The following is a 25,460-nucleotide window of genomic DNA, read 5'->3' on the forward strand; positions in this document are numbered from 1 at the left end:
TCATTCCTTCCACCAAGAATAGTTAACTTTTTATTTTAAAATTTTTAATAGACTAGTTAACATTTAATTGAGCACGCATCAGGCCCCCAGGTGTGAATCTTACTCAGCCTGGGCCGGCCCATCCAATTCACAGATTTGTCCTTGACTTCAGGATTTCATAGACTCTTCACAACCACCTCCTATTATTCCCATTCTACAGAGGAGAAGCCTGAGGTTTAGTGGTTAATCACCGGTTCATAGTCACCTAGCTGGTTAATAGCAGAGCTAGGATCCAGCCCCAGGTCTGTGTCATCCGACAGCCTATGCTTAGTTCCAACAGGCTGCCCCACACAGCCGCTTCCCCTCACCCCTCCTTCCTGCACGGACACCAGCTCTCCCCCCACCCCGCCCCCGGCCCTGTTCATACCCTATCTCTCTTGGGTGTCTTGACCAATGTGCCCACAAGCTCTCACTCCCTGCCCATTCTCTCCCTCCTAATGTCAGGGCAGACACCTCCATCTGGACCCTTCCTCCCTCACTGCCTTGGTTTCCTCTGTTCTTGGCCTTGGGGCTGACCCACCTGAGCCCAGCCCTCCCCCAGGTGATTGCTTCAGCCTACAGGGGCCCGGAGAGCTGGGGAGGGAGAAGCAACGGCTTCCATCACCTGACCCTACTCAGCCAATTCACGAAGACAAGATGTCAAGTTAATGAGCCTGTGGGCCTCTAATTAGCTGTCAATTACCTCAAATTAATCACCTCCTCGCCTAATTAAGCATTATCGGCAGGTGGGCACAAAGCAGACCATTGTGTGGGAGCCATGAGAAAAACTGGGCTGGCAAACTTGGTTAGGATCAGCGCTGTGCACTGTACCCGCCTCCCCACAGTGCTCAGCCGTGGGTCCAGCTGAGAGGCCCAGGGGCCCTCTGCCCACCACTGTCCCCAGAAACTGGGATCCTCAGGGACCTCCTGGGAAGCTGAGTGAACTGGGAGGGAGATGCAGAGCTTAGAGGCAGGTGAGACAGCTTTGGGGCAGTGGGGTGGTAGGAACTGGAAGCCACAGAGAAGGGCGGGGCTTCAAGGCCTGGTGACCAGATCCTGGCACTTACTGAGAGCTGAGGTGGGAGCTGGGCAGAGGGGACGCCGGGTCGTGGCTGGGTGTCCAGGCCTGTGCGGGTAGGCAGAGCTGGCTTCCAGTGCTGGTCTGGCCACTTGTGAATTCTGAGACCTCAGGAAGTGACTTAACTTGTTTGAGCGACAGTTTCCATCTCTGGGAAGAAAATTTTTTTTGTTCTAAAGACTGTCCTGGGTCTTTGTGGGGGTTCAGTGGGATCAGGCTTGTGAGGAGCCTGCCACATGGTAAATGTTCAGTGTCTTTAGTAGTGGCAACAGTGAACATGGGTGGTTCAAGACCCAGGGACACCTCACTTAACAACTGCTGAAGCTGTACTGTATCCCCAAATTCTGAGCCCCCAGGGCACCCCTGAAAATTGAGTGTGCTGGCTGGTTGCAGTGACTAATGCCTATAATCCTAGCGCTTTGGGAGGCCAAGGCAAGTGGCTCACCTGAGATCAGGAGTTCAAGACCAGCCTGATCAACATGGTGAAACCCTGTTTCTACTAAAAATACAAAAAAAAAAAAAAAAAAAAAAAAAAAATTAGCCAGGCATGGTAGCACGCACCTGTAATCCCAGCTACTCAGGAGGTTGAGGCAGGAGAATCACTTGAACCTGGGAGGCAGAGGTTGCAGTGAGCCAAGATCGAGCCACTGCACTCCAGCCTGGGCAACAGAGTGAGACTCTGTCTCAAAAAGAAAAGAAAAGAAAAATGTGAATGGGCTACTAGGACTCGAGTTGCTGGTTGCTGGGCTATCCAGTTACCACTTCCTCTCCATTCCCTTCCCACTGCAGTGCCTTCCAGGGATCAGAGCTCCACTCACAAAGAGCCCTTGGTGCCATATGGAGCTTGCCAGATAAGGGGGCCACAGGTCTCTAACCAGGAAGAAGAGGGCCCCTTGGGTCTTTGGGATGCAGGGCCTAAAGCAATGGGGGTCTCCAGGCAGGCCCTGGGCACTGAGTTCATGCCCCAGCCATGGTCCTGGGGGCTGAACAGAGTTCCCACTCTCCTCGGTACAGGGCAGGGTGAGGCTGGGGGCCAGCTGGGCAGCTCTGTGCTCCCATTGATGGTCAAATGGCACCACTCCCATGCCAGGTCTGTCCCCTCACCCCTCCCTAGCCACTCCTTGTAATCTGTACCTGCTACTTCAACCCTGGCACTGGAAGACCTTTCCCTGTCTCCTGGGATGACAGAGACCCTCAGCCTCGCCGCCATGAAAGGTCTTCCCCCTCCCTGGTCTCAGTCATTTAGCAAACATTGAACCTTACTAATTAAGGTCAATATAAAGGGTGATGGTCAGGTGAACACAAATCATTAATGCATGCCCTGGAGAGACAAGGAACAAAAGGGAGCTAGCATGTATTAAGTGCCTACTGTGTGCTGACAGGAGTGGTAAGAGATTCAATGAATATATTCCACTTGTATATACTGTTAGGTTTAATGAATTATTTATCAAAATAGAGAATACATATACATACAATTTTTTAAACTAAAATAAGGGTGTAGAGGAAACCGGAGGCTTCCCTCACTCCCCTGCCCTCCAGCCAACTGATTCCCTTTCCCACAACCAACCAGAAACCAGTTTTTCATATACTTTTCCAGAAATTAAATATTTATATATACATATTTATTTTTCACAAGTGGAAATAAAACATACTGTCCATCTTCCTTTTTTAAAAATAATACTGTCAGGTGTTGTGGATCACCTGACCTTAGGAGTTTGAGACCAGCCTGACCAACTAAAAATACAAAATTTGTCTCTACTAAAAATACAAAAATTGACTGAGCATGGTGGCGCATGCCCTTAATCCCAGCTACCTGGGAGGCTGAGGCAGGAGAATCACTTGAACCCGGGAGGCAGAGGTTGTAGTGAGCCAAGATCTCGCCATTGCACTCCAGCCCGGCTGACAAGAGCAAATCTCTTAGAGATTGCTCCAGATCAGAATGTGGAATAGCAGCACAGTATTCCATTGCATGAATATGAACTTTTTTCTTCTTTTAAAAATTATATAAAAGTTGGCCAGGTGCAGTGGCTCACACCTGTAATCCCAGCACTTTGGGAAGCCAAGGTGGGAGGATCACTTGAGCCCAGGAGGTTGAGGCTGCAGTGAGCCATGGCAGCATCACCATACTCCAGCCTGGGCCACCGATCAAGACCCTGTCTCTAAAACCCAGGGGGATAGGGCTCTTGAAATTGAAAGGGTGGAACTACTGACCTGGTCTCACCCTGTCAGTTCACTATGAGGAAACAGACTAGAAAAGGGACTGACTTGTCCATAGTCTGGCACTGCCATGTCTGGTTCTTCCAGGTACCACTCGAGCACACGGACAGACTGGCATTAGCCATGCATACTGGGCAAATTCCCGAGGCCCTCCCTGCTCTGCTGGCCTTGGGATGAGTATGCAGTGGCTCAGATGTCCCTGATGTGTTATGCCTCCAGGGAGACCTTATTTTCTTATTTGTTTATAGTTGAGTCTCACTCTGTTGCCCAGGCTGGAGTGCAGTGGCGCTACCTCAGCTCATTGCAACCTCTGCCTCCCGGATTCCAGTGATTCTCCTGCCTCAGCCTCCCAGGTAGCTGGGAGCATGCGCCGCCACGCACAGCTAATTTTTTGTATTTTAGTAGAGGCGAGTTTTCACCATGCTGGCCAGGCTGGTCTCAAACTCCTGACCTCAAGCAATCTGCCCTCCTCGTCCTCCCAAAGTGCTGGGATTACAGGCGTGAGCCACCGCACCCGGCTCAGGGAGGTACTCCCATTCCTACAGACATAGAAGCTAAGGGACAGAGGCTCCTAGGATGGGTGCTATGCATTGCTTAAGAAGGGGAGCCTTTGAGGACTTTCGAAATCCCTCCCCTCTGATGCCTTGGAGGAAGGTGTACTGGCCCAGATCCTCGGACCGGCATCCCCCACCTGCCTCACTGGCATCCCTCATCTGCCTCTGGAGTGTCCTCATACCCCGAAGGGGTCGCGCCCGCGCCGCGCCACCCGTGCGGCCACCGCTAGAGGGAGCCCGGAGCGGCCCCAAAGCCTCCCGCCGGCGGCTTCGCTCAGGCGCTGCCTTTAACCCGCTTCGCAGCGGCTGGGAGGCTCCGACAAGACTGGTCCCCTCCTGTTGTTAGGCCTTAGGCCCACTGTCCCCCCCGCGGCCCTGACCTCTAGGAGGTGCCGAGCACCAAGAGGCCGACGCTGTGCCCGCTACCCAGCCCTCCGCTGCGAAAACTCTAACACTGCCCTGTTAACTGCCCCTATTTTACCAATTAGGGAACAGAGAGGCTGTCAGATGTACCTAGGGTCACACAGCTAATGCGTGGCAGAGCCAGAAACTCAGGAGACCTGGTCCCGGACCCCTATGCCTCAGAGGATCTCAAGCATCTTCCTGTAGCCTTCAAGGGGAAACTGAGGCACAGAGCAAGGCTAGGGCATACTGCATGGGTGACCCCTCTGTCAAGGACCGACAGGAGGCTAAAGCTAGGGGGCCAGCCCCTAGGCAGATGACCACAGCAGAAAAACCTGTGGGCAGAAGAGGTGCCAGCCTGCACCAAGGTGGGGGTGGAGGGGGCTGTTGTGCCTCCCAGGATGGGTGACAGCTGCAGCCTTGGGTGGGAGGCCAAAGGCCCCACATGATAATAACTTTCACTAACTGCCCAAGAGCTAATCCCATTACTCTGCATGGACCCTCTGGGACCACCTCCCTAACCCCCTTTAATCCCCTGTCTCCCTCTGGGAATGGTCCAAGGGCCTCTCTGCCAGCCTATGCCAGCCCCAGGCACAGGCAGATCTTGCCCCTAAAGCACTGTCAGACCACCTGTGCCCATGAATGCCCACCTGTCCCTGATTCTTGGGGCCCCAAAGGGACAGCCAAGAAGGCTGGGGTACAACCTCTCTCACCCACCTTCCCTGCCATCCCTGACCCTGCCTGCCAGTCCCCAAGGTACCTTCCCAAGATAGCCTCCGGCTGGGCTCCAGGTTTTCTGAGCTTCGTGTTCCTTTCTAAGCAGGCTTCTGGGGCTTGTTACCGTTTTTGTTGAAGGAACTGGCAGGAGAGAGCTTGGGTCCACCGTATACTCATCTGTAAAATGGACACAATCGCCCCACTTTCTACAATTGTTCTGAAGATACAATGAGACACAATACATCAAGTGCTTAGCCAATGTAGGGCACATAGGAAAATCCTCCATCAGTGATGCAAGTAATTATTTTCAGTGGTACAGAGCTGTCTTCAGATGTGCAAAGGAAGTGAATTTCTTTTGTGTGTTATCAGAAGGAAGCTCCATGGCCAGAAGGCAAATGTTAGAAAGGAAGATTTTGAAAGATACACATGGTCCTATAATGGCGAGAAGAACCGCCATGTACTCGTCTTGGTCTCTTCCTTAGGCACCAGGCACTTAAGCTTCACAGCACCCTGTGAGGTAGGTACTGTCGCTACCTGCGTTTTGCAGATGTGGGAACTGAGGTTAGGAACCGGCACCCAGTGGTGGAGCCGGAATCAGACACAGCTCTCACTCCAGAATGCTCTGGGGCTTGTTATTGTTGAAGGAATTGGCAGGAGAGAGCTTGGGTCCGCAGTATATTCATCTGTAAAATGGACACATTCTGCCTCTAAGTAACTGTTTCTAAAAAAAGGGAGCTGATGTCTGAGAGCTACCCCCACGTCCAAAGTAGTGAGCTCCCCATTTGCCAGAAGTGTTCAAGGTGATGCTGAGAGGCCGTGCTAGGAACCACAAGTCAGGAACCCTGAGGTCCCAGGGCAGCCCCTAATCCTTTCTGTGTCCGGGAGGGTGCCTGTTTCCAGGAGGACCCGGGCCACTGCCCCCTCCCCAGCCTGGATATGAGTGGGGGTGGGGGAGGCCTTTGGCCCTGGGCCTCCAGATCCCCCACCTTCTGCTGCTCCTCATTTACATAAATTATCTCTCTCCAATTATCCATCCAGCTGTCCCAACGGTGATCTGTGAATGAATTAAAAATGGAATATAATTTAATAATGGCTGATTAGAAGGAGATTAGTTGTTATATAAAAAGGAAAAACCAAGAGCCAGCTAGTTGCCCTTAATCTGAGCCAATACCATCGTTATTCAGGAAAGGCCCCCCTGGCCACCATCAGGCAAGGCAGACATGGGGACAAAGATTGGGGGAGAGCCAGGTGGGGCCAGACCACCTCAGAGAGAAGATAGGGCACTGGGAGCCTGGAATTTGCAGCCCCTCTGAGCTGTGGGGAGTGGGCATCTCTTGTGGCTTCCTTCAAAATAGGTTTGGGTGGCTTCTGGAGTCCCTTTTTGCTCTAAATTCTGGGCACCCTCGAATCCAACCAAGGCAGCCACTGACACCAGACCCTGCTGGGCATAGGATCTGGGGTTCTTAGAGTCAAGACTCGGGTTGAGAGTCTTGCCTCTAAGAACACATAGGAGTTGGGAACACAGACGTCCCTGGAGGGGTCTGCCTGTCTAGGATAGGTGATCAGAGAGGGTCTCAAGCTTGGTTGGCCCAGAGGTCCAGGAGGATGGACTGACTGAGACAAAGAAGTGTGAGTGTGCCCAGTGGGACCTCTGGGCCATCTGAATGTCAGGTTAATGACTACACCTAGTGAAGGGAACTAGTTCCTCTCCTTCAGGAAGCCTGCCCTGATCTCTTGGGTGTTGGGGTGTCCCAGTGTTTCCATAATGCCCTGTGTTTTCTCCGTCGGTGCCTATGGGGTGTTCCTGCCCCATTTGTGAGCTGCATGGCCTTTTCATCTCTGCATCGCCAGTGTTGGGCACACAGTGGTTGCTCTACCACATCATTGAGCAAATAAAGACATCACCTCCAAAAAGCCTCTGTGAGTGCCCTAGTGTAGGTTAAGCGCTTTCTTTGTTCCCCAGGCATTGTGATTACACCTTTAAAAATAAAGCAAGTTGGCCAGGTGTGGTGGCTCACGCCTGTAATCCCAGCACTTTGGGAGGCTGAGGCAGGTGGATCAAAAAGTCAGGAGATCGAGACCATCCTGGCCAACATGGTGACACCCCGTCTCTACTAAAGTACAAAAATTAGCTAGGTGGGGTGGCAGGTGCCTGTAATCCCAGCTTCTCAGGGGGCTGAGGCAAGAGAATTGCTTGCACCTGGGAGATGGAGGTTGCAGTGAGCTGAGACCACACCATTGCACTCCAGCCTGGGCAACAGAGTGAGACTCTGAAAAAAAAAAAGAAGAAGAAAAGTCATTGCTGTGGAGAATATAGAGAAAGACAAAGTTTTAGGTAAAGATGGATAGATGGAGATAGAGCGAAGTGGTTAAGAGGACTGGTTTGGAGTCAGACTGCCTGGGTATGTATCCCAGCTCCACCTCTTGTTGCTGTATGACCTAGGTAGGACATGTTACTAATCTCTCTGTGCCTCAGTTTCCTCATTTGTACAATGGGTGTATATAATAATAGTACCTACTCCATAGGATTTTGTGAGAATTAAATGGAAGCACTTGTGTTTCTTACAGTGCTGGTCACACTGTTTGGTACTTGACCACTGACTGGTCTGTCTCCTCCCCAGACGTGGGCTCTCATCTCTGTGCGGTTGGTGCTGGTGGGACAGTGGGCCTGCATGAAGCCATCCCAACAGTGCTGGCTGCTGCTTTCTATACTTGCAGGCCCTCAGTGACACAGCACTGGGGCGGGACCAGAATGTTTCACCAACCTCAGACCTTCCTGAAGAGGCTCGAAGCTCATGGACTGTAACATGCCCACAGGAGCGGTCTGAGCCCCGGGGCTCATGTCTGGGCAGCAAGGCCTGTGTGACAGACAGAAGAGGATGTCTGCTAGGCCTGAGCTTGCACAACAGGCATGAAAGGCCCAGGTGGCCAGAGGAGATGGGCATGCAGACCAGGAAGGGAAGGCTAAGAGTTCCCTGCGGGTGCTGACTTAGGCCTCTGGGGCCATCATGGAGCAGGCAGCAAAGGCAATATTATCCACACAGTACCAGAGGCTGGGAATGAATGGGGTGGACACCAGAGGAGGCTGATTCTCTCAAAATGGGAGTGTTTGTTGATTGGCTAACTGAGCTGCACCAGATTTTTCCAAACTTTCCTAGTCAAGAAAATCTTGATTTCTTATGTTTGTGGAAAGGCCTGGGAATCTGCACATTTGACAAGAGCCTCCGGTGAGTCTCATGAACAGGAGGTTTTGACCCCCAATCCCATCTGTCCCTCAGTCACTGCTGCAGTGCCCTCTGGGAGTGGGGGCTGACTGGGGACCCCCACCTTGCCCACTACCTTCAGACCCTCACTACATCTCCCCAGCCTCAGCCTCAGTCACTCCCAGAACAATCTTGCTTGTGAAGCCCAGAGCACATCCGTCCATATTGCAGCTGGGGGAGGCCTCCCAGACCAGCCCAGGCTGTGGGATAATTTGATATTCAAATCCTGGCAAAGACCTGCTTCAAATTGCTGCAAATTAAGCTGATTTCGCCCCTTTGAATGAGGGATTTGCTCCTGTGGATCAACCCTCTTCCCAGGACTTGATGAGGTCAGGATTAGAGACGGGGAGAAAAAGCTTGAGGTTGGAGAGCTGGAGAGCAGAGGGGAGGGGGGAGCCGAGACCCTGGAGTTAGTGAAGGTTTCCAGGGTCTCAAAAGGCAGCTCTCCCCAGTAATGGCAGGGCCTCTGTGGCCCAAATGGGTCAGCCCCACTCCCCCATCCCCCAGGAGAGCATAGCTCAGTACTGTTCTCAAACCAGCTTGTGGGCCTCATCCAATCTTTCCAAGCACCTGTAACCCAGGGCAGAACTGATCACTCCCATTTCCCTGATGAAAGGGGAGATGCGGTTCTGTTGGCAAACACAATCTGGACTCAACCACTGCCACCAACTTGCTGTATGACCTTAAGCAAGTGACCTCTCTGAGCCTCCTTGTAAGAATGACTGGCGATGCACGCACAGTGCCAGGCACATAGCAAGCCCTCCATAGCATGGGCCAGTGTTCCTAGCCAAAGCCCTGAAGTCAGAAAGTAGCTGAACAGAGAAACTGGGGCTGTGGGCTGTGGGAAGAGTCAGGCCCCTGCCTTCTCCTGGAGGTCCGTGCCTTCTCCCGACTCTACCCGCTCCTGACAGGACCTCCCTAAGCCCTGGCAGAACCTCATTTCCATCTGTTTTATCAGGGCCTGTACTGTATATTGCAGCAATTTCGAATTGCACCATTAAAGATTTTATGCTGGAGACGTTAAAATTAAAAAGATCTATGTGCAAAGAGTCACAGCGAATTTAATCAACTTGATTTAATAGAAAACAGCAATTGGAATTTATGATGCTCCAAAAGACAAGGGAATTTTTTTTTCAACAAAAAATAATAAAAAGCACTTTGTAGAAAACAGAAAGTGGAGTGGGGTGGGGGTGGGGGCCCCCCATCAGAGAGTTGATCAGAACCTAATCCGCCGCGAACAACCCCAGTCGGGGCTGTTTGCCCACTAATCCCAGCTGCCATTAAAATATTAAAGATAAATCTAATCGTCTCTTTATCCAAAATAAGCGACTTTCGTGTGGGGAGAAAACGTCTAACCCTTTGGGAGGAGAATTAGTCCTAATGCATCAAATGGAATTCGGTCCAGGCAGGGGCAGAATAGGGTTTAGAAGCAAATGAGATGGTAATAGAAATAAAACCCAGAATAACAAATTAAAAACCCTCATTTACACGAATTAAAAGGGCTCACAAAAGAGCTGGAGGCCCAGCCCTGCCCTCCTCGGCCCCAGGCCCAGTTCCCCCTCCCCTGGTCTCACCCACCCGCAGGCCCCAGAGGAGCCAAGGCCTGACCTCATCCTGGCAACTTCTGCCCTACACCCTCCGGGATACTTACAGGAAGAGGCATCCAATATTTCCTCTCCAAACCCAGGCCCAGGCTGGGTTTCTCGAGTCTTCATTCATTTCTCCATCTCCCCTGCACCAGCTTTGGGGTCAGACAGAACTTCATGCTTGTCCCAGTGCCGTCCCCTAGTATGTGAGGTCTTGATTTGTCTCTATTTATTTAAGGTGTATTTTGTAGAGACACAGCCTCGCTCTGTCACCCAGGCTGGAGTGCCGTGACTCAATCATAGCTCTCTGCAGCCTCAAACTCCTGGGCTCAAGTGATCCTCCTGCCTCAGCCTTCCTACTTAGGTGTGCACCACTGTGCCTGCCTATTTTTTTTTTTTTTTTTTTGGTAGAGAGGGGATCTTGCTATGATGCCCAAGCTAGTCTCAAACTCTTGGGCTCAAGTGTTCCACAGGTCTCGGCCTCCCAGAGTGCTGGGATTAGAGGCTAGAGGCGTGAGCCACCTTGCCTGCTCCTAGTTTTATTTTTTAAACCCCCTGAGCCCCTATTACTTGGGGAAGATGAGGATAATAACGACTCCTGTCCTCACACAGCCCTTCTCCCCAGCCTTGACCCCACTGCTGTTCCCTGGCCTGGCTCAATGGAAATCGATGAGGCAGCAGCATATGGAAGGCACAGCACTGTGTCTGATCCATCGGGACTGCTCCATCACAAGCGTCACAGGAGCCTCCCCCGAAAGGATTCTTAGTCAGCTCAGCCACTGAAGGACCCTGGGGAAGTCAGGCCTCTGCCCCTGGGAGGAAGGACACCTAGCAGCAGGCCAGCCAGGGGAGCAGAGGGAGCAGGTAGCAGTCAGTTTGAGTAACTATGTGGGGTCACCCATTGGGTGGCCACTCATGGGAACTGAGGCCACCCCAGATCTTCAGGGTTCTCCCTGAGTGGCTCCTTGACCCCAAGGTTGCCTAAAGTTTTGCCCTGTGGCTCCTCCTGCATACCCTTCCCTGAACTGGGAACCCCCCCACCCCACCTTCTGCTCAAGGCCTGGATTCCCTCATATGAAAATCCTGCTTTCTGCCTTAGCAGTTGGACGCTTCTCAGAGGAGACGCATGCTCCCTCAGGAGGTTCTAGGGCCCTCTGCGAGCCATCACGAGTTCATGAGGCCTTGGTACAGACAAGTGTGACAAACCTCTTCCCAAGAGCCTGTTTGGCCTGCCGAGGGGAGAGGGTGATGAGGGGCCCTTGTGCCTGAGTAATCCCCCCAACACACCCTACTGGAGCCCCCACACCAGGAGAGCCGGAATACACCTCTGACCTCCCCAGCCGTCCTAACAAATCCACTTGAACAGGAAACTCATGTTGACAGCTTTCTATTATGGGATATTAAGTGGAATTGGATTGTGGGGCTAAACCTTTCCCTGGCTGGGTTTCTGCCTTCGGTTGGCCTCCTCCCCTCTGCGCCTACCACAGGCCTTCTTCCCTCCAGCAGGGCTCAGAGGGGAGGGAGGGGCTTTCCTGCCCACCATTGTCAAGTTCTTCCCCCAGACTCTGTCCCCAACCCTTGTACTATGACAAATGCTGATTCTAGTAGTGATTTTCAAGAGAAAATTGGGCTCTGGCCATGTGAGAGTGGGTGACCTTCTTCCTAACTTCTTCCCAGGATGGCTGAAAGAAAACATGAGGATGACCAGGTGAGGTGGCTCATGCCTGTAATCCCAGCATTTTGGGAGGCCGAGGCAGGTGGATCACCTGAGGTCAGGAGTTCGAGACCAGCCTGGCCAACATGGTGAAACCCCTTGTCTACTAAAAATACAAAAATTAGCCAGGTATGGTGGCACACACCTGTAATCCCAACTACTCGGGAGGCTGAGGTAGGAGAATCAATTGAACCTGAGAGGTGGGGCCGGGCACAGTGGCTCACACCTGTAATCCCAGCACTTTGGGAGGCCGAGGCAGATGGATCAAGAGGTCAAGAGATCGAGACCATCCTGGCCAACATGGTGAAACCCCGTCTTTACTAAAAAGTACAAAAAATTAGCTAGGTGTGGTGGTGCCTGCCTGTAGTCCCAGCTACTCGGGAGGCTGAGGCAGGAGAATTGCTTGAAACCGAAAAACAGAAGTTGCAGTGAGCCGGGATCATGCCACTGCACTCCAGCCTGGCGATAGAGCAAGACTCGGTCTCAAAAAAAAAAAAAGAATAAAAAGAAAAAAAGAACCTGGGAGGCGGAGGTTGCAGTGAGCCGAGATTGTGCCACTGCACTCTAGCTAAGGCAACAAGAGTGAAACTCCATCAGAAGGAAGGAAGGAAGGAAGGAAGGGAGGGAGGGAGGGAGGGAGGGAGGGAAGAAAACATGAGGAGATGGTGGTAAGGATGGGATTTTTCCAGAGGGATATCCTAAGCCTGAGATTTGGTGAAAAAGCGCTGGGAGGAGATGGTCACAGGCAAAGGAGCTGGGGCCCCACTGCTGCAGGCCAGCGATCATTCTGGGGGCGCGGAATGATGAGGCATGGTGAAAGCTAAGTGGCCAGGTCACACAGCTAGCAGGTGGTAAATGGGGGAATTGAGCCCAGGACTGTGTGATTGAAGAGCCAGTGTCATTAACCACTATATCACGCCGCCTTGTGGGTGACTCTCTTTTCCTTTTGGAGATGGAGTTTCACTCTGTCACCCATGCTGAAGTGCAATGGCTTGATCTTGGCTCACTGCAACCTCTGCCTCTTGGGTTCAAGTGATTCCCCTGCCTCAGCCTCCCAAGTAGCTGGGACTACACAGGCACACACCACCATGTCCAGCTAATTTTTTGTGTTTTTAGTAGAAACAGGGTTTCACTATGTCCGCCAGGCTGGTCTCAAACTCCTGACCTCAGGTGATCCACATGCCTCGGCCTCCCAAAGTGCTGGGATTACAGGTGTGAGCCACCACGCCTGGCCCTTGTGGATGATCTTGGCCTGAAGGAGATCAGGGGAGAAGGAAAGACTGAAAGACCCAGCACCCACAGAGCGCCAGGGCCTGCCTGCCTGCACCATTGCCGTCACACCCCTGGGTCCTCTCACTGTCACTGCAGAGCAGCTTCTCAAAAGAGATTCCCATTTGACAGAATGAAAAACAGAACTGACGCTGTTAAGGAAGACTTTTCACCACTTCGTTCACATTACGGGCCTTCCTCAGGAGCCCTCTCTTTCTCTTCTAACACCTTGCCAAGTAATGCTGACCCGTCTTCTTGCTCACAACAGTGTTCTGGGCAGCCTTCCTGGATGCCTTTCTCCTGAGACCTTGGCCCTGGCCCTCCACCCCCACCCTACCAACCTTCCCATCTTCCCTCCCACCCCAAGTCCCGCCAGAACACTGCCATTTGCACTCCACCTCCCGATCTTGTCCTTTGCCACCCACAGCTTCTGTGCTTTGTGCCAGTCACTGAGTGCCGTGAGGCAGAGGCCCTGGCATGAGCCCTCCATGGACCCATCCCAGTACCAGGGCATGGCAAGACATTGAGAGTAATGGGTGGTTCTCTGGGTGGGTTCTGTTGGCCTTCAGTGAAAAGGACTTGAGCTCGCGTCAGGGAACACCCATAGACAGGAAAATATGGCACCATTTAGTAAAGGTGTGGAAGAATATCGAAGAGGGTAGAAGACATTTGAGGTTTATTACAGTGTATTCAGGGAGAAAGAAAGTTTACAAAACAGTATAGAGTAGGATCACTTAAAAAAAAGAGACAGGGTTTCACTATGTTGCCCAGGCTGGTCTCAAACTCCTGGGCTCAAGTGATTCTCCTGTCTCAGCTTCCCCTGTAGCTGGGATTACAGGCGTGAACCACCGCACCCGGCTCCCCATTTTTGGAAATACAAGTACTTATATTCTTAGAAAGCTGCCAAACAACAGGTGAACCAAAATGTTAATGGCAGTTATCTCTGGGTGATTTGAATGTTTTTCTTTTTATTTATCAGTATTTTCTTATTTTTCACCATGAACATGTATTACTTACATAATAATAATAATAATAATAATAAAGCTATATTGGGATAAGGTTTTCCTGGCAAGGAACTTTTCAAATTCTTGGTGATTCGTCTTTTTTTTCTGCCCAGGCTGGAGTGCAGTGGCAGGATCTCTGCTCACTGCAACCTCCCCATCTCGAGTTCAAGTGACTCTCCTGCCTCAGCCTCCCAAGTAGCTGGGAGTATAGGTGATAGGTACCGGCCACCATGCCCGGCTAATTTTTGTAATTTTTTCTTTTTTTTTTGAGACAGAGTCTCACTCTGTCACCCAGGCTGGAGTGCAGTGGCAAGATCTCGGCTCACTGCAACCTCCACCTCCTGGGTTCAAGCAATTCTCCTGCCTCAGCATCCTGAGTAGATGGAATTACAGGCACACACCACCATGTCCAGTTAATTCTTGCATTTTTAGTAGAGACAGGTTTCATCATGGTGGCCAGGCTGGTCTTGAACTCCTGACCTCAAGTGATTGGCCTGCCTCGGACTCCCAAAGGGTGGGATTATAGGCATGAGCCACCGAGCCCACCCTTCCTAAGTCTTGTTTGCCCCTAAGCAGCTGCTGGCAGGGAACTAGGGTGTACCACAGGCATCTGGGAGTCATCGAGGCTGGGCCTTGTCTGATCCCAGCAGGCTGGGGAATAGGAAGAGGTAAACCTGGGCCAAGAAGTGGGGTGGAGTAGAGGGTGGCCCCTGGAAGTGCTGGAAGCAGCCCTGGGGGCTAAGGAAGGAGGGGAAGGAGAAGGTCTAGAGGTGAGGCAAGGGTGGTAGAAGGAGGGGACAGAGGACGCCTAGAAACAGACCGTGCGCAAGCAGGGGCCCACTGGGAAGAGGCAGAAGTTCAAAGCCAGTGAGCCCAGGGGAAAGCAGCAGGAGGGCGCTGCATCCCAGGCTGAGGCTTTGGAATAGAGAGGGCGGTGACCCTTGGGATTCACATCTAGAAGCCCAGGGCCCAGCCAGGGCTGAAAACAGAGACGCTCTGAAAAGAAGAGGTTTGGGGGGACCATTGAGGTGAGGCTTCACTCCAGAGGCTGGATGGGCATGGCCAAAAGAGACCAGTGCAGATGAGGCTTCTACACAGCCACTTAGTAGGGTTGGCACCAAGACTGCTTCTCTTCAGCCTCCTCATCACCAGCCTGGGAACTGTTTGTCTGGTGAGGTTACAGGTTGGCCAATGACATTGAGCTCTTTGGGGGAAGGCCACAAGGAGCATGGCTTTTGGTGTCCTGGGCCTGGATTCAAACCCCATCTCTGCCAGTCGCTTCTCTGTGGCATTAGCCAAGCTACATACCCTGTCTAGCCCTTCTCTAAAATGGGATTTGTAACATAAGAGGCAGTGTCGGCCAGCCGTGGAGGCTCACGCCTGTAATCTCAGCACTTTGGGAGGCCGAGGTGGGCGGATCACCTGAGGTCAGGAGTTCAAGACCAGCCTGGCCAACATGGTGAAACCCTGTCTTTAAAAAAAAAAAAGAGGCAGAGTGTCTTAGTTAAGATCTTCTTTAGTTGAAAGCGTGACAGAAACCCACGCTGGACTGACGGGAATGCTGGAACATCACAGTGAAACTTGGCCAGGGCAGGAAGGTGCACTTGAGCCAAAGGAGCGATGGAGAAGGGACTCCCATGTTGGCCCGCTCCCTCTTATCATCCCTGATGCTCTGGCCGTGGACTTTCTCCAGAGGCAGAACAAATGGTTGCTGACAGCTCTCAGGATTGTTGTGTTACATCTTTTCCACCACCAGCAAGAGACCAAACCCAAATCTCAGTCTCAAATGCAGAAATCTCAAGAAATTGCAGGGGGACCTATGCCGGGTACCCATCCCTGAACCAATCAACTATGGCCTGAGAGATGAAGTCATTTAGAACACAAAGAAGGGGGTAAATTCCCAGAATAATGCGTGGTTCTGAGTTCACAAACAGGTACCACAATACAGGGTTGCTGGAAGGATTCGAGGTAAATATAACTTATGAAGTGCCTATCACATCCCAGGCACCATGTCAAGCATTTTACATATATCCTTTCATATAATCCTCACACAACCCCATACTGTGGATTTTTAAATAATCCCCATTTTACAAAAGAGGAAACTGAGGCTCCTAGAGGCCAAGTAGATGGCCTGAGAGCACATAGCTTGTAAGTATTGGAGCCGGGATCTGAACTCCAGCCATCTGACTCCAGGTATGTTTTCAGCCACGGTGCCATAATATCTCACGCCAGGTGCTGCACTCGCTACTGATGATGAAATGGCCAAGGGCATGGGCTTTGGTGGCAGATGGCTGGCGGCTGGCTAGATAGTGCGTTTATTAACATTTCTTCCTTCTCTCTCTGCCCTTGCCATAGCTTCCTTTGTGGGGGGAGATTATTGCCCCAACCCATTGTCTTTGGCTTGATCACATGACTGGTTTCAGCCAATAGGACATGAGCAGACCTGACCCACGCAGAGGCTGTTAATGAGCTTGCATCGTTTGACTCCATCCCTGGTCATCCTGGCATCTGCCATAAGAAGAACATGTCTTGTAGCCACTGGCCCCAGCATATGTAAAGCAGCCTTGGAACCAACCCATGGTTCAGAGCCAAGCTTTGCTGCGCCTGGCTGACCCCGGGACCCTGAGCAAGAAATAAACCCCTTGAGATGTGAAGGTTGCTTGTGATGCAGAATTTGAAGATGACGTTGTAAGAGGCGTTCAAATCAGAGCGACTCATCTTGAATAGGGGCTGGGTCAAATAAGGCAGAGACTTACTGGGCTACATTCCCAGGAGGTTAGGGTATTCTTAGTCACAGGAATGTGATAGAGGTCAGCACAAGATACAGTTCACAAAGACCTTGCTGATAAAACAGGTTGTGGTAAAGAAGCCAGCCAAAACCCACCAAAACCAAGATGGCGATGAGGGTGACCTCTGGGTACTCATGGCTCATTATATGCCAGTTAATTAGCATGCTGAAAGACACTCCCACCAGCATCATGACAGTTTACTAATGACATGGCAATGTCAGGAAATTACCCTATATGGTCTAAAAAAGGGGAGGAACCCTTAGTTCCAGGAATTGCCCACCCCTTTCCCAGAAAACTCATGAGTAATCCACTACTTGTTCAACATATAATCAAGATATAACCGTAAAATAGCCAATGAGCATGCTGCTGCATGCTGCTGCTCTGCCTATGGAGTAACCATTCTTTTATTTCCTTCCTTCCTCCCTACCTGCCTATCTCCCTCCCTCCCTCCCTTGCTTCCTTTCTTTTTGAGATGGAGTTACACTCTTGTCTCCCAGACTAGAGTACAATGGCACGATCTTGGCTCACTGCAACCTCCGCCTCCCAGGTTCAAGTGATTCTCCTGCCTCAGCCTCCCAAGTATCTGGGATTACAGATGTGCACCACCATGCCCGGCTAATTTTTGTATTTTTAGGAGAGATGGGATTTCACCATGTTGTTCAGGCTGGTCTCAAACTCTGACCTCAAATGATCCATTTGCCTCGGCCTTCCAAAGTGCTGGGATTACAGACTCACCCTCTCTTGGGGTCTGGATCAGGACCCCTTTCCAGTATCACTGTGGCTTTGCACACAGTGCAAAGAACTTGCTGAATAGGTGCAAGAATGCAGTTAACAGACGACCTCTAGCTGTAGCCCCTCTGAACTCCACCGCAGTGTTTGAGTGACACAGGGTCTGGCCATTTCTGCCCAGCTCAGGCTCCTCTAACAGATAGCCTTTTCTCCGAGCTCCCTGTTCGGTTGACTGAGACAGTCAGATGTGCACTGCAGTCCGAGGCTTCTCCTGCCCAGTCCTTCTTTCTCCTCTTCACCTTTCACAAGTGTCACCCCTCCCCTGGTAAGCCACTTGCACTCCCAGCTGTGTCCCAGCTTCTGCTTCCTTAGCATCCCCAAGCTGATTGCCACAAAACCTCATTCAACGAGTTCAAATACTGACTATACGACTTCACTAGCTGCCTGACTGCAACCATGCTGTAACTCAGTTTCCTCATCTGTAAAAAGGAGACAATAGAAGCTCCCACCTCATGGTTTTTTGTGAGTTTTAAATTTGATAATCTGTGTACAGTGTTAAGCAAAATGCCTGGCCGATAGTAAACACTCAATAAACATTAGCTGGGATTGCTAGAGGTAGTTGTAAATCTCAATAGATCAATGCTAGCCATATGTAAATGACAGACAGTAAAATACCAAGTCAACAGGAATAAATCTTCAGGTGGATCTTCAAAGGACTGAAAAGTGGGAAACGTGGGAAGATGAGTGGACAAATATAATACAGAAAAAATAACTAAAGCTTGTAAATGAGACAGTTGATATACTCTGAGCTGTCATTTATAAACAAGAAACAGATGACCTGACTTCTGCACAATCCTTCATCATCTTCGGAGCACTTTTCCGAGAGCCCTCTAAGAAAGCTAGGACAGGCATCACCATCTCCACTTTACAGGCAAAAGAACTGAGGAACAGAGAAGTTCTATAAAAGACTTACCCCACGGACACCACAAGTACTAGAAGCAGGATTAGAATGATTGTAACTCTGCTGCAGGGCAGGGGAGCCCCCAGATTGGGGCTCTGTCTGGGAAGGTTTTTTTTTTTTTTTTTTGAGACGGAGTCTTGCTCTGACACCCAGGCTAGAGTGGGTGGTACAATCTTAGCTCACTGCAACCTCTGCCTCCCTGGTTCAAATGATCCTCCTTCCTCAGCCTCCTGAGTAGCTGGAATTACAGGTGCACACCACCACGCCCGGCTAATTTTTGTATTTTTAGTAGAGACAGAGTTTCACCGTGTTGGTCAGGCTGATCTTGAACTCCTGACCTTAGGTGATCCGCCTATCTCAGACTCCCAAAGTGCTGGCTGGGATTACAGGCGTGAGCCACTGTGGCCGGCTGAAAACAGCTTTACTGAGGTGGCGGCACTGCAGCTCTGTGACTGCTCCTGCGGAGCGGGACTCACCCACAGGCATTGTGTTGAGAGTAGCAGCTCAGGTGCAGGTCCGCAGTCACATTTAATTAAATTACATGCAAATTAAGGGGTAAGTTATTCAGAAATTTCTAAAAAAGAGTGGTGACGTCTGCGTGTTGCCATGGCTACGGTTAACTGTCTTGGTGCCCTGGTGGGTGTGTGTGAGGGGGAGGTGCTTTAGCCTCTTCTCTGTTTCAGCCAGTCTTCAGTCTGGTCCGGAGTCAAGTCCCACCTCCTACCTCAGCTTTTTTATGTGCTGAGAATGCTGGGCATTATGGGAAAAAAATCACCAAAATAAAACAGTGAGGAGCTTCCCTGAAGCAAAGTCAAAGCTGTTGGTACCTAGTCCACTGCAAAAGCTATTCTAGGGACCACCACTCAAGACCCTGGAGAAGGACATCTAGATGACAGATGCAAGAGAGATTTCCAGCTGTTAGGACCTGAGGACAAACCCGATCTCTGCTACAACAGCAACACTTCCATTTTCCAGCAGGTCAGAACAGTTGATTTCCAATGCTTCTCCATGGTATCCCTGAGGAATCACTTGCGGTCTCTAGTAACACAGACCAGAGACCAGTGGCTTAAACGCCGAGCTCATTGGGGCGGTCCTGGGCTGATATGGTGGTGCACAGGTTTTTAGACACCCAGACTCCTTCCTTCCTTCTGCTGTTATGTTGGTTTCCATCCTTAAGGTCACCTCATAGTCCAAAACAGCCACTGGAGCACTAGCCATCATGTCTGTGTTTCAGAAAGGAAGCCAGAAGAAAGGTGAAAAGAGCAAAAAGAGTGTGTGCTAAATGTCAGAGTCTTCCAACATGAAGGAAGCTGGGAAGTATAGTCTTTTATCTAGGGATAGTACTACTGAAAAAAATTAGGATTCTGAGGAAAGAGAGGATGTAAATTGGGATGAAAACCATCGGTCTCAGCCATACCCATAGAGCCAGAATTTATAGAGATCTCTCTGCAAAGCCTTTCTTTTTATAATCTCATGCTAATCACAGCTCAAATTTGGCCCATATTAGATTATATAGAGAAATTAACATCCCCAGCTTAGATTGTGGTGGAGAGTATGGTTAGGTACCACATTCACATTCTGTAATAATTTGGGTTCTGGGTTATGAGCAACTCTATATGATTTCATCAAATAAGGAATTTACTATAAAGATACTGAGTAGTGGCCAGGAGCAGTGGCTCATGCCTGTAATCCCAGCACTTTGGGAGGTTGAGGTGGGCAGATCACCTGAGCTCAGGAGTTTGAGACCAGCCCGGCCAACATGGTGAAACTCCATCTCTATTAAAAATACAAAAACTAGCCAGGCATGGTGGTGCATGCCTGTAATTCTAGCTACTGGGGAGGCTGAGGCACAAGAATCACTTGAACCCAGGAGGTGGAGGTTGCAGTGAGCCGAGATGGTGCCACTGCACTCCAGCCTGGGCAACAGAGCAAGACTCCATCTCAAAAAAAAAAAAAAAAAAGATAGTAGCTCAGAGAGTCACTACTAGGTTTAGGGACCAGAATCAATGCCCAAAATCTTGCCACAGTACTTGTCTGATGAAGCTACTGTGATTACTGTCACCTTCACAGAACCCTAGGTAAGTGCCAAGGTGCCCACTGCTGCCACCATCAACCCTGGGCATGGAATTCTGTTGCTAACTTATTGCCCTGCAACTTGATCTTGCTGCAACCACTACTGCCACCAGAGAAGATTCTCCACAGTCCTTGCTTCTTGTGTCACTGACTCTGGTTAAAAGCCCAAGATGATTGCTTCTGACTGGTGAATTTTAGGTCACATGGCCACATTCTAGCTGCAAGAGAAGCTGGAAAAGCAAATGTTTGGCATTTCCATTTCATTGCAGAATAAGAACTATGGGCCAGGTGTGGTGGCTCACACCTGTAATCCCAGCACTTTGGAAGGCTGAGACAGGAGGACAAGGTCAGGGGTTTGAGACCAGCCTGGCCAACACTGTGAAGCCCCATCTCCACTAAAAATACAAAAATTAACCAGGTGTGGTAGCACGTGCCTGTAATCCCAGCTACTTGGGAGGCTGAGGCAGGAGAATTGCTTGAATCCAGAAGGTAGAGGTTGCAGAGCCTAGACTGCACCATTGCATTCCAGCCTGGGTGACAGAGCAAACTCCATTCCCCCCGCCAAAAAAGAGAGAGATCCAAGATGGCTGATCACTAGCAGCTCGGGATTGTAGCTCCCAGTGAAAGCACGGAGAACAAAAGGACGCCACACTTTCAGATGAATTTTTGTTGCTCACGGACCAGGAGATTCCCAGCGGAGGAGCCCCACGGGTCGCCAGCGCGACTCTTGTGGCTGGCATGGCAGTTTTGCCAGCACCTTGGCGCGGCAGTTCTTGGTGCAGAGTAAACGGGACTGGGTCCCCTTTTGGTCAATGTTTGGAGCTCTGGGAAGGCAGAGTCGCCTATTCAGCTGATTGAAGGAGGGACTCAAGAAGGATGCCAGACAGGAGATTCCTGGGCAGAAAAGCACCATGAATCTTAATGCCGCTGTTTTAGCCGGCACAGTGGGTTGCTCAGATTCTGGCACTGGGAATCAACAAGTTGGACGTCCACTCAGAGACCTAATTAGAAAGTCAGTAATTACAAAGATGACAGATGGATTAATTTACAATGATGGGAAGAAACCAGCCTAAAAAGGCTGAGAATACCCAAAATCAGAATGACTCCCCCTCTACAGGGGATCACAGTTCCTCATCAGCAATGGAAGAAGGCCTGATGGAGCATGAGTGCGTTCCCTTAACAGAAGTAGGCTTCCGAAGGTGGATGATAAGAAACTTCTGTGAGTTAAAAGAACATGTTCTAACCCAAAGCAAAGAAACTAAGAACTTTGAAAAAAGGTTTGATGAAATCATAACAAGAATAGACAATTTAGAGAGGAATATAAGTGAATTAATGGAACTGAAGAATACAATGCGAGAACTCCACGAAGTATGCACAGGTTTTAACAATCAAATTGATCAAGCAGAAGAAAGGATATCAGAGGTTGAAGACCAACTTAATGAAATGAAACAAGAAGATAAGATTAGAGAAGAAAGAGTAAATAGGAATGAGCTAAGTCTCCAAGAAATATGGGACTCTGTGGCCAGGCGCGGTGGCTCAAGCCTGTAATCCCAGCACTTTGGGAGGCCAAGGCGGGTGGATCACAAGGTCAAGAGATCGAGACCGTCCTGGTCAACAAAGTGAAACCCCGTCTCTACTAAAAATACCAAAAATTAGCTGGGCATGGTGGTGCGTGCCTGTAGTCCCAGCTACCCAGGAGGCTGAGGCAGGAGAATTGCCTGAACCCAGGAGGCGGAGGTTGTGGTGAGCCGAGATAGCGCCATTGCACTCCAGCCTGTTTGTTTGTTATTTTCTTCCCTTATTCCTTCCTGTCTCCACTGATAAGTACAATTTTCGGCATAAAAGAGGTTTTTAATACCTATTTTTAGATTGCATTCCAGCCTGAGCAATAGAGCAACACTCCTGTTCTTTCTCCCCCTTTCTCTTTCTCTTTTTCGTTCAAAAAAATAAAAATAAAAACAAAATCCATATAGGATCATCTTAACAGATGCAGAAAATGCATTTAATAAAATCTAACTTCTCTTCATGATAAAAACCCCCAACAAGGTAGGCATTGAAGAAACATACCTCACAATAATAAGAGCTGTCTACAACAAAACCACAGCCAAAAACATTGAATGGGCAAAAGTTGGAAGCCTTTCCCCTAAAGAACTGGAAAAAGACAAGATGTCCACTCTCACCACTCCTATTCAACGTAATACTGAAAGTCCTAGCTAGAGCATTCAGGCAAGAGAAAGAAATAAAAAGCATCCAAATAAGAAAAAAGGAAGTTAAATTATCTCTCTTCACTGGCAATGTAATTGTATACCTAGAAAACTCTAGAGATTCTGTCAAAGGACTCCTAGACCTGATAAACAACTTCAGCAAAGTCTCAGGATACAAAATCTACATACAAAAATCAGTAACATGTCTATACACCAATAACACTTAAGCTGAGAGCCAAGTAAAGACTACAATCCCTTTTACAATAGCCACAAAAAAATAAAATACCTAGGAATACATCTAAGCGAATAAGTAAAAAAAAAAAAAAAAAAAAAAGAACTCTGTCTTCCACTAGGACTCATAAGTTGGGGGATTTCCCTAAATAGGAATCAAATTGAAATGTAGAACAGCCCATAACATAATCAATGTCCATTATGTTATTTAGAGAAACTAACGTCACCAGCATAGATTGTGGTGGATAGTAGGGTTAGGTACCATGTTCACATCCTGTAATAATTCGGGTTCTGGGTTATGAGCAACTATGATTTCACCAAAAATGGAATTTACTAGAGAGATATTGAGTAGTGGCTTGGCGCGGTGGCTCACACCTGTAATCTGAGCACTTTGGGAGGCCGACATGGGCAGATCACCTGAGCTCCAGAGTTTGAGGCCAGCCTGCCCAATATGTTGAAACCCTGTCTCTACTAAAAATACAAAAATTAGCTGGGCCTAGTGGTGCGCCCCTGTAATCCCAGCTACTCGGGAGGCTGAGGCAGGACTGTAAGACTTTGCATTGTTTCTTGTGATCCTCATAACAACCCTATGAAGTAGGACTTATGTTCCCACTGTTTTGCATGAGGAAATGTAAGTTCAAAGAATGAAGTAACTTTCCCAAGGTCATTTAACTAGTAAGGGCCAAGTTGCGCCCCTCAGAGGGCCAATAAATATGGAATCTAGAAATGTCTTCTTGCAATTAGATCCTGGTGGCACCTCTGCAGCCCACATCCCTTTCCTTCCCTTGACTGGATGTTCCATGGCCATGGTCCCTGGCACCCACCTGCTTTCTGTGTCTCTGGGGAAGCTACCCTCAAGGTCATGCACTCTGTCTTCCTCACATCCACCTGCCTTTCCACCTATTTACAGCTTAATAGCAATGGCTGCTGTAGGCGCCGACGGTTCATCGTGTGATACTAGCTTTGCCCCCGATTTTGACAAAGAGCTGGAAGACGAATTTCCAGGAGCCCGGAGAGAGGCTGCGGGGCCCTTGACCCAGGAGAAGCCGACATGGGGGCTGCTGGAACTCTGTTGGGAGAACACAGAATTGGTTTTCAAAAAGATTTCTGGTTCCAAGGTCTACAGACCTATAGGAGTCAAATTCTGCCTTGGGAGAGCACTGGGTACTCTGAAATTTCTTCTCTGTGAATCCCAAAGCCATCCTCTTCTCTCCATCTCCACTGCCACCCTCCACCCTGAAGCTATCCCCTGCTGGCTCTTGCCTGGACCACACTCTGAGCCTCCTCGTTGCCCTCCCTGTTTCACAACTGCCAACAGCTTTCTCTCCCACTGGGGATAACATTCAGAGTCCTTCCCCTGGCCCAGGAGGGCCCAGCTTATGGACCCCAGTGAGCTCTTCTCAGAGGCTCACTTGCTCTTCCACCTTCCCCTCTAGCCTCCCTCACCTCTTCACTGGTCCTCAGAAACACCTACCTGGTTGACCCCAGGACATGCACACTTGCGGACCCCCCAACCCCACCCTCTGCCCCCAACCCCACAAGGTTGGCTTATTCTCCCCACCCAGGTCTCTGCCCAAATGCTGACTCCTCAGAAAGGCTGCTCCTGCCCTGCATCCAAAAGAGGCCCCTCAGTTAGCCAGGTATGTGGTGTATGCCTATAATCCCAGCTACCTGGGGGGCTGAGGCAAGTGAATCACTTGAATCCAGGAGGCAGAGGTAGCAGTAAGCTGAGATCGCGCCATTGCCCTCCAGCCTGGGCAATAACAGTGCGAGACACCATCTCAAAAAACAAACAAACAGAAAAACCTGATAGGTAATGTTCTCCTTGAATGAGACCCTCATCTGAGCTACAGAAGGTACCTGGAACATGACTGACAGAGCGAAGGCCTTCTATAGGGCTGGCTGGGGACAACACCAAGAGCCTATTCCTTTCCTCCAATGCCCCCAGGCCCTTCAGGAAAACTCTGAGTACAGATGACTCCTTGGGCTCTTGGAAAACTAGAAGAAAAAATCAGGCCCAGGTGTTTGAGGTAAGATGATCTTAGTAGCCCTGGGTTCTGGGGACGCCCCCCAGCCTGGACATGGGTAGCCCTTCCCAAGCCCTCTGAGGACCCCTTCCTTTCTTCCCTCCCATTCTCCATGGGGCTGGTAGCTCAAGCATTCTGGGGGCAGGGTTCATCTCCCTCTATCCAGGATCCCTTCCTCTGCTTGAGGCTCTGGTTCTACCTTCAAGAAAACCAGAATGCAGTGGACTTGGACTCCAGCTTGGACCTGGACAGCTGTGCGTTGTTGGGGAGGCCACCCAGGCTCTCTGAAGTTGCTTCCTCATTTGAAAAATGTCACACATCTTTCTGGGTAGTTGGGAGAATTCACTGACACAGTGCAAACAGTCCAGGAGTTAATAAATGTCCAGTGTGTGTAGGTTACATGTGAATCAAAATCCCCCGTTTTCCTCCCAGAATGAGCCTCTTTACTGAACAAAGGGAACTGAATATCTGGTCCAATGTCTGATACAGGAGGAGGGGAGAGCAGAACCTTTGGGGAAGGTACTTCCCGAGACGCTCTCCAGAGAACTGTCCAGCACCGCGAAAGATAAGGTTTACCCCTCAGGGTAAGCCGAGAATACACAAGCGTATTAAAAAAGTGAAGCA

At 50.0% G+C, this 25,460-nt stretch overlaps 1 long non-coding RNA gene across 1 annotated transcript; it reads left to right on the top strand.

Moving 5' to 3' along the window:
- The first annotated feature begins 15,796 nt into the window (after nt 1-15,796).
- LOC144577442 (uncharacterized) lies at nt 15,797-25,234 on the top strand. Its single transcript, XR_013521386.1, has 3 exons — nt 15,797-16,015; nt 24,758-24,839; nt 25,003-25,234. It is a non-coding gene; the product is annotated as an uncharacterized LOC144577442 (long non-coding RNA).
- Nucleotides 25,235-25,460: the final 226 nt, after the last annotated feature.

The sequence above is a fragment of the Callithrix jacchus genome, chromosome 8 (assembly GCF_049354715.1).
Source record: "Callithrix jacchus isolate 240 chromosome 8, calJac240_pri, whole genome shotgun sequence".
Classification (NCBI taxonomy): domain Eukaryota; kingdom Metazoa; phylum Chordata; class Mammalia; order Primates; family Cebidae; genus Callithrix; species Callithrix jacchus.